A 9,612-nucleotide genomic window follows, 5' to 3' on the forward strand; every position below is an offset into this window, starting at 1 on the left:
GCTGCATGTAAACATGAGCTCACAGGGCTGAGGGGTGCTGCATGTAAACATCAGCTCACAGGACTGAGGGGTGCTGCATGTAAACATCAGCTTACAGGACTGAGGGGTGCTGCATGTAAACAGGGAATCTGGCTATTTGGTGGAGCAGCAGAACCAGCTGATGTTGCTTTACAGTAAAAGTTACGCTAAGTACAGATTTGCCTTCCTAAGTGGTCTCACACCTCTCAGCTCTATGAAATGGGAAGAGGGGACGTCTCGGGGGCCCCCCACAGCTGATGTAACCTCCTGTGACTGATGGAGGACCCAGAACAGATCGGAGCTGTCACACTATTCTGCTAAAAGCCTTTCAAGGAACTGGTATTCTGAGCAGTTCATACAGCAGCCCCGACCTCAAACACAATAGGGGAATGATAGCTGAGTGAGTTGTACGCCCATCCTACACTGTGCCCTAAGGCTCGAGCCTCTCTCTCTCGCCTCTGCCTCGCCATGCGCCCTGAGGCTGGAGCCTCTCTTGCCTCTGCCTCGCGCCCCTCCTACACTGCGCCCTGAGGCTGGAGCCTCTCTTGCCTCTGCCTCGCCCTGCGCACCCTCCTACACTGCGCTCTGAGGCTCGAGCCTCTCTCGCCTCTGCATGGCCCTGCACCCCCTCCTACACTGCGCCCTGAGGCTGGAGCCTCTCTCTCCTCGGCCTCTGCCTCGCCCTGCACACCCTCCTACACTGCGCCCTGAGGCTGGAGTCTCTCTCGCCTCTGCCCCGTCCTGTGCCCCCTCCTACACTGCGCCCTGAGACTGGAGCCTCTCTCGCCTCTGCCCCGCCCTGTGCCCCCTCCTACACTGCGCCCTGAGGCTGGAGCCTCTCTCGCCTCTGCCCGGCCCTCGATCTCAGGGCTACAGAGCTCTCACCAGTCTGTGGAGAGCAGCATGGCGAAGTCCTGTTATATAGATGGTTGGATTGACTCCAGGCTTCTGTTATGTAACGTGTTGATAACAGCAGAGCTGAATCATTCCCTTTCCTGGGATTATTGGATACATTTGGCAGCAGTTGGACCACTGCGGTCCCAGATCTCTATCGTTTTCACGGCAATCTGCATCTGACAGGGATGTGTCAGCTTTATACCAGGCTGATCTAATTCCCATGGTAACTGTTGCTAACTTCTTATGCCAACAACTCAATACCTATTTACTGCAATGAGAGGGAAGCGTCAGCGAGAGAAGGAGGGGCTAATTCCTGCCCAAGTACTAGAAATACAGCAATTATATATATCTCGAGAGGCCATGACACCCCTCCCCCTCCCCCCGCACCCAGAGGGTGTTGATGACACTCTGGTGTGTGCAGAGAGTGGGGCGTGGACCTCTGGTGTGTGCAGAGAGTGGGGCGTGGACCTCTGGTGTGTGCAGAGAGTGGGGCGTGGACCCTCTGGTGTGTGCAGGGGGTGGGGCGTGTGCAGAGAATGGGGCATGGACCTCTGGTGTGTGCAGAGAGTGGGGCGTGGACCTCTGGTGTGTGCAGAGAGTGGGGCGTGGACCCTCTGGTGTGTGCAGGGGGTGGGGCATGTACCCTCTGGTATGTGCAGGGGTGGGGCGTGGACCCTCTGGTATGTGCAGGGGGTGGGGCGTGGATCCCTGGCGTGCAGGGGGTGGGGCTTGGACCCTCTGGCGTGTGCAGGGAGTGGACCCTCTGCTTTGTGCAGGGAGACGGGCGTGGACCCTCTGGCGTAGATTCCTGATGTGTGCAGGGGGTGGGGCGTGGAGCCTCTGGCGTGTGCAGGAAGTGGGGCGTGGACCGTCTGGCGTGTGCAGGGAATGGGGCGTGGACCCTCTGGCGTGTGCAGGGAGTGGGGCGTTGACCCTCTGGCGTGTGCAGGGAGTGGGACGTTGACCCTCTACGTGTGCAGGGAGTGGGACGTTGACCCTCTGGCGTGTGCAGGGGGTGGGGCGTGGACCCTCTGGCGTGTGCAGGGAGTGGGGCGTGGACCCTTTGACGTGTGCAGGGAGTGGGGCGTGGACCCTCTGGCGTGTGCACGGAGTTGGGGCGTGGACCCTCTGGCGTGTGCAGGGAGTTGGGCGTGGACCCTCTGGCGTGTGCAGGTGGTGGGGCGTGGACCCTCTGGCGTGTGCAGGTGGTGGGGCGTGGACCCTCTGGCGTGTACAGGTGGTGGGGCGTGGACCCTCTGGCGTGTGCAGGTGGTGAGGCGTGGACCCTCTGGCGTGTGCAGGTGGTGGGGCGTGGACCCTCTGGCGTGTGCAGGTGGTGAGGCGTGGACCCTCTGGCGTGTGCAGGTGGTGGGGCGTGGACCCTCTGGCGTGTGCAGGTGGTGGGGCGTGGACCCTCTGGCGTGTGCAGGTGGTGGGGCGTGGACCCTCTGGCGTGTGCAGGTGGTGGGCGTGGACTCTCTGGCGTGTGACCCTCTGGCGTGTGCAGGGGGTGGGGCGTGGACCCTCTGGCGTGTGCAGGGGGTGGGGCGTGGACCCTCTGGCGTGTGCAGGTGGTGGGGCGTGGACCTCTGGCGTGTGCAGGGAGTGGGGCGTGGATCCCTGGTGGATGCAGCAGAGATTAATAAGCCAGGGGAGGTCAGAGTTTCTGTTGAGTCATCCCATTCCCAGCAGATGCAGCAATACAAGCTGTGTGGTATCTGAACTTTATCACCCTAGAATCTCTGGATGACTACAAATATATTTACTATTTCAGTAAGCCCTGCACTCTGTGACCTGTAGCAGGTGTAACCACTTGACCACTGAGGGGTTTTTACCCGTTTAGGACCAGAGCAATTTTTACCCGTCAGTGCTCCTCCCTTTGTTTGGCTAATAACTTAATCACTACTAATTACAACAAAATGATCTATATCTTGTTTTTTCACCCCCAATTAGGCTTTCTTTGGGAGGTACATTACGCTAAGAAGTGTTTTATTCTAAATGCATTTTAATGGGAATAATAAGAAACATTTTTTGAAAAATGTATTATTTCCCAGTTTTTGGCCATTATATTTTTAAAACAAAATGTTCTGCTGTGGAAAAAACCCAGCCCCATTTTATTTGCCCTTTTGTCCCGGTTATTGCAAAGTTTAAAATATTTACCTATCACAATGTATGGCGCCAATATTTTATTTGGAATAAAAGGTGCATTTTTTCAGTTTTGTGTCCATCACTAATTACAAGCCCATAAATAAAATAAAAAAAACAGTAATATTTTGACATACATATTAAAGCTCAGTCCCTTAGGGTAACTTTGTTATTTTTTTAATTGTCTTTTTTTTTTTTATGCAAAACATGTATTTGGGTAAGTACAGCAGGAGACATTGGCAGCGCTTCCAAACAGAGGCTGCACCCGAATTAACTACCTGCAATAGATGTGCAGAGCTCCACAATGTGGACTAAAATACACAACATGCATTCAAAACCGGTACAGCAAAGGAGGAGGTTAGCTTCAGTATAAATAATATGTGTACAAATTATTCCCTACTAGACTTCCCCACGGCGGTGACGGGTCCTCTCGGGGAAGACCTACCGCTAGTCTAACGATAAAAACACGTTTTTTTCCTAGTGCTGCTAGTCATAAAATAGTATACACATTTCTCTCAAACAGACATCAAGCAAATGACAGTGCTCATAGGCTGCAACTGAATTGTAGACCAACAGAGGCATGCAGAGCTCCACAGGGGCTAAATACATGCCTTGAATACAAATCAGATGCAAATCATGTACTAGTCCTAATCTATAATTTGAATGCAAATTGATGCACATGGATGCAGCTAGCCATAAGTATACTTACATGTGTATACCATTTTATGACTAGCAGCACTAGGAGTAAATCATGTCTTTATCGTTAGACTAGCGGTAGGTCTTCCCCGAGAGGACCTGTCATTGCCGTGGGGAAGTCTAGTAGGGAATAATTTGTGCACATATTTATACTGAAGCTAACGTCCTCCTTTGCTGTACCTGTTTTGAGTGCATGTTGTATATTTTAGTCCACATTGTGGAGCTCTGCACATCTATTGCAGGTAGTCAATTTGGGTGCAACCTCTGTTTGGAAGCGCTGCCAATGTTTCCTGCTGTACAAAACTCATGTAAGTATACTTATGGCTAGCTGCATCCATGTGCATCAATTTGCATTCAAATTATAGATTAGGACTAGTACATGATTTGCATCTGATTTGCATTCAAGGCATGTATTTAGCCCTGTGGGGCTCTGCATGCCTCTGTTAGTCTACAATTCAGTTGCAGCCTATGAGCGCTGTCATTTGTTTGATGTATGTATTTGGGTAAAGTAAGAGCTTATTTGAGAGGTAATGCGTTAATGTTAAATGCAAGTGGGGGTCTTTTTATTTAAATAGGTGTCATTGTACTATTTGGCCACAAGACGTCCTCGCGCATTATTTCCTATTAGCATACTATAAGTACGTGAACAGGAAGTAGTGCGTGGATGTATTACTTCGGTAATTACAAATGACCGCGGCATCTCATCGATGCTGGCAATCACTCACATGGGGGCTTGGATTAATAAATGGGAACTGCGCTCTGATTCATTCATCTCCCCTCTAGCGGGAGCGAGCAGCGGAAGACAACTATTTACCCCCCTGGGACATCAGGTGGAGTTTCCCTGGATGTGATTATACTCCACCTGGTGCAGTAAGTGGTTAAAATAACTTTAACTTCTTGCTTGCTGGTAGCTTGAAGCAGACCTGAACTCAGTAGTTCCTCTCAACTCTAAAAGATAAGCAACAGCATAATAACCTTTAAAGAAAAACACTACTGCAGTGTGTCTACTTCCTGCTTTAACGAAAGCAGACATAGGGTTAACATCCTGTGTTTACAAATTAGCTGCTCTGCCCGGGCAGCCAGCTGACACAGCTGAGAGTTCAAATTACAACTTGTGATTAGACACAAATGAGGGGGGATTAAACAAACTAAACTCTGTAAATACATACAGGGCGTATTTCTCTATGTTTTCCTTCTGTCCTGTGCAAGAGTTCAGGTCCACTTTATGAGGCATTTTATTGACTAGGTTTGAAAATATATCCTAATAGAAATCTTAGGAGGAAAAGTGGCTTGAATAAGATCCATTATCTCGTTAGTGGCGATGCGAGGTAACAGCCATAATGGCATATAAGTGGCTGCATTGTGAGATACAGAAGCGAGGAAATGGTGTATAATTGCCGAGGAAACCTCGTGTCACAAGTGTAATGCTTAAAAAGTGTGTGTGTAACGCCTGGTCACATGTAGCGCTGGCAGAGAGAGAGAGTGTGTGTGTGTGTAACGCCTGGTCACATGTAGCGCTGGCAGAGAGAGTGTGTGTAACGCCTGGTCACATGTAACGCTGGCAGAGAGAGAGTGTGTGTGTGTAACGCCTGGTCACATGCAGTGCTGGCAGAGAGAGAGTGTGTGTGTGTAACGCCTGGTCACATGCAGTGCTGGCAGAGAGAGAGAGTGTGTGTGTAACGCCTGGTCACATGTAGCGCTGGCAGAGAGAGAGAGTGTGTGTGTAACGCCTGGTCACATGTAGCGCTGGCAGAGAGAGAGTGTGTGTGTGTAACGCCTGGTCACATGCAGTGCTGGCAGAGAGAGAGTGTGTGTGTGTAACGCCTGGTCACATGCAGTGCTGGCAGAGAGAGAGAGTGTGTGTGTAACGCCTGGTCACATGTAGCGCTGGCAGAGAGAGAGAGTGTGTGTGTAACGCCTGGTCACATGTAGCGCTGGCAGAGAGTGTGTGTGTGTAACGCCTGGTCACATGTAACGCTGGCAGAGAGAGAGTGTGTGTAACGCCTGGTCACATGTAGCGCTGGCAGAGAGAGTGTGTGTGTAACGCCTGGTCACATGTAGCGCTGGCAGAGAGAGAGTGTGTGTGTAACGCCTGGTCACATGTAACGCTGGCAGAGAGAGAGTGTGTGTGTAACGCCTGGTCACATGTAGCGCTGGCAGAGAGAGAGTGTGTGTGTAACGCCTGGTCACATGTAGCGCTGGCAGAGAGAGAGAGTGTGTGTGTAACGCCTGGTCACATGTAGCGCTGGCAGAGAGAGAGTGTGTGTGTAACGCCTGGTCACATGTAGCGCTGACAGAGAGAGAGTGTGTGTGTGTAACGCCTGGTCACATGTAGCGCTGGCAGAGAGAGAGAGTGTGTGTAACGCCTGGTCACATGTAGCGCTGGCAGAGAGAGAGTGTGTGTGTAACGCCTGGTCACATGTAGCGCTGGCAGAGAGAGAGTGTGTGTGTGTAACGCCTGGTCACATGTAGCGCTGGCAGAGAGAGAGTGTGTGTATAACGCCTGGTCACATGTAGCGCTGGCAGAGAGAGAGTGTGTGTGTGTTACGCCTAGTCACATGTAGCGCTGGCAGAGAGAGAGAGAGTGTGTGTGTGTGTAACGCCTGGTCACATGTAGCGCTGACAGACAGAGAGTGTGTGTGTGTAACGCCTGGTCACATGTAGCGCTGACAGACAGAGAGTGTGTGTGTGTGTGTAACGCCTGGTCACATGTAGCGCTGGCAGAGAGAGAGAGTGAGTGTGTGTGTAACGCCTGGTCACATGTAGCGCTGACAGACAGAGAGTGTGTGTGTAACGCCTGGTCACATGTAGCGCTGGCAGAGAGAGAGAGAGTGTGTGTGTGTGTGTAACGCCTGGTCACATGTAGCGCTGGCAGAGAGAGAGAGTGAGTGTGTGTGTGTGTAACGCCTGGTCACATGTAGCGCTGGCAGAGAGAGTGTGTGTGTGTGTGTAACGCCTGGTCACATGTAGCGCTGGCAGAGAGAGAGTGTGTGTGTGTAACGCCTGGTCACATGTAGCGCTGGCAGAGAGAGAGTGTGTGTGTAACGCCTGGTCACATGTAGCGCTGGCAGAGAGAGAGAGTGTGTGTGTGTGTGTAACGCCTGGTCACATGTAGCGCTGGCAGAGAGAGAGAGTGAGTGTGTGTGTGTGTAACGCCTGGTCACATGTAGCGCTGGCAGAGAGAGAGTGTGTGTGTGTGTAACGCCTGGTCACATGTAGCGCTGGCAGAGAGAGAGTGTGTGTGTGTAACGCCTGGTCACATGTAGCGCTGGCAGAGAGAGAGTGTGTGTGTAACGCCTGGTCACATGTAGCGCTGGCAGAGAGAGAGAGTGTGTGTGTGTGTGTGTAACGCCTGGTCACATGTAGCGCTGGCAGAGAGAGAGAGTGAGTGTGTGTGTAACGCCTGGTCACATGTAGCGCTGGCAGAGAGAGAGTGTGTGTGTAACGCCTGGTCACATGTAGCGCTGGCAGAGAGAGAGAGTGTGTGTGTGTGTAACGCCTGGTCACATGTAGCGCTGGCAGAGAGAGAGTGTGTGTGTAACGCCTGGTCACATGTAGCGCTGGCAGAGAGAGAGTGTGTGTGTAACGCCTGGTCACATGTAACGCTGGCAGAGAGAGAGTGTGTGTGTAACGCCTGGTCACATGTAGCGCTGGCAGAGAGAGAGAGTGTGTGTGTGTGTGTGTAACGCCTGGTCACATGTAGCGCTGGCAGAGAGAGAGTGTGTGTGTAACGCCTGGTCACATGTAGCGCTGGCAGAGAGAGAGAGTGAGTGTGTGTGTAACGCCTGGTCACATGTAGCGCTGGCAGAGAGAGAGTGTGTGTGTAACGCCTGGTCACATGTAGCGCTGGCAGAGAGAGAGAGTGTGTGTAACGCCTGGTCACATGTAGCGCTGGCAGAGAGAGAGTGTGTGTGTGTAACGCCTGGTCACATGTAGCGCTGGCAGAGAGAGAGTGTGTGTGTGTAACGCCTGGTCACATGTAGCGCTGGCAGAGAGAGAGTGTGTGTGTGTAACGCCTGGTCACATGTAGCGCTGGCAGAGAGAGAGTGAGTGTGTGTGTAACGCCTGGTCACATGTAGCACTGGCAGAGAGAGAGTGTGTGTGTAACGCCTGGTCACATGTAGCGCTGGCAGAGAGTGTGTGTGTGTGTAACGCCTGGTCACATGTAGCGCTGGCAGAGAGAGTGTGTGTGTAACGCCTGGTCACATGTAGCGCTGGCAGAGAGAGAGTGTGTGTGTAACGCCTGGTCACATGTAGCGCTGACAGAGAGAGAGTGTGTGTGTAACGCCTGGTCACATGTAGCGCTGGCAGAGAGAGAGTGTGTGTGTAACGCCTGGTCACATGTAGCGCTGGCAGAGAGAGAGAGAGAGAGAGTGTGTGTGTGTAACGCCTGGTCATATGTAGCGCTGGCAGAGAGAGAGTGTGTGTGTAACGCCTGGTCACATGTAGCGCTGGCAGAGAGAGAGTGTGTGTGTAACGCCTGGTCACATGTAGCGCTGACAGAGAGAGAGTGTGTGTGTAACGCCTGGTCACATGTAACGCTGGCAGAGAGAGAGTGTGTGTGTAACGCCTGGTCACATGTAGCGCTGACAGAGAGAGAGTGTGTGTGTGTAACGCCTGGTCACATGTAGCGCTGGCAGAGAGAGAGTGTGTGTGTAACGCCTGGTCACATGTAACGCTGGCAGAGAGAGAGTGTGTGTGTAACGCCTGGTCACATGTAGCGCTGACAGAGAGAGAGTGTGTGTGTAACGCCTGGTCACATGTAGCGCTGGCAGAGAGAGAGTGTGTGTGTAACGTCTGGTCACATGTAGCGCTGGCAGAGAGAGAGTGTGTGTAACGCCTGGTCACATGTAGCGCTGGCAGAGAGAGTGTGTGTGTGTGTAACGCCTGGTCACATGTAGCGCTGGCAGAGAGAGAGAGTGTGTGTAACGCCTGGTCACATGTAGCGCTGGCAGAGAGAGAGTGTGTGTGTAACGCCTGGTCACATGTAGCGCTGGCAGAGAGAGAGTGTGTGTGTGTAACGCCTGGTCACATGTAGCGCTGGCAGAGAGAGTGTGTGTGTGTAACGCCTGGTCACATGTAGCGCTGACAGAGAGAGAGTGTGTGTGTAACGCCTGGTCACATGTAGCGCTGGCAGAGAGAGAGTGTGTGTGTAACGCCTGGTCACATGTAGCGCTGACAGAGAGAGAGTGTGTGTGTAACGCCTGGTCACATGTAGCGCTGACAGAGAGAGAGTGTGTGTGTAACGCCTGGTCACATGTAGCGCTGGCAGAGAGAGTGTGTGTGTGTAACGCCTGGTCACATGTAGTGCTGACAGAGAGAGAGTGTGTGTGTAACGCCTGGTCACATGTAGCGCTGGCAGAGAGAGAGTGTGTGTGTGTGTAACGCCTGGTCACATGTAGCGCTGGCAGAGAGAGTGTGTGTGTGTAACGCCTGGTCACATGTAGCGCTGGCAGAGAGAGAGTGTGTGTGTGTAACGCCTGGTCACATGTAGCGCTGGCAGAGAGAGAGTGTGTGTGTGTAACGCCTGGTCACATGTAGCGCTGGCAGAGAGAGAGTGTGTGTGTGTAACGCCTGGTCACATGTAGCGCTGGGAGAGAGAGAGTGTGTGTGTGTAACGCCTGGTCACATGTAGCGCTGGCAGAGAGAGAGTGTGTGTGTAACGCCTGGTCACATGTAACGCTGGCAGAGAGAGAGTGTGTGTGTAACGCCTGGTCACATGTAGCGCTGGCAGAGAGAGAGTGTGTGTGTAACGTCTGGTCACATGTAGCGCTGGCAGAGAGAGAGTGTGTGTAACGCCTGGTCACATGTAGCGCTGGCAGAGAGAGTGTGTGTAACGCCTGGTCACATGTAGCG

The sequence above is a fragment of the Hyperolius riggenbachi genome, chromosome 2 (genome assembly GCF_040937935.1).
Source record: "Hyperolius riggenbachi isolate aHypRig1 chromosome 2, aHypRig1.pri, whole genome shotgun sequence".
NCBI classification, from domain to species: Eukaryota; Metazoa; Chordata; class Amphibia; order Anura; family Hyperoliidae; genus Hyperolius; species Hyperolius riggenbachi.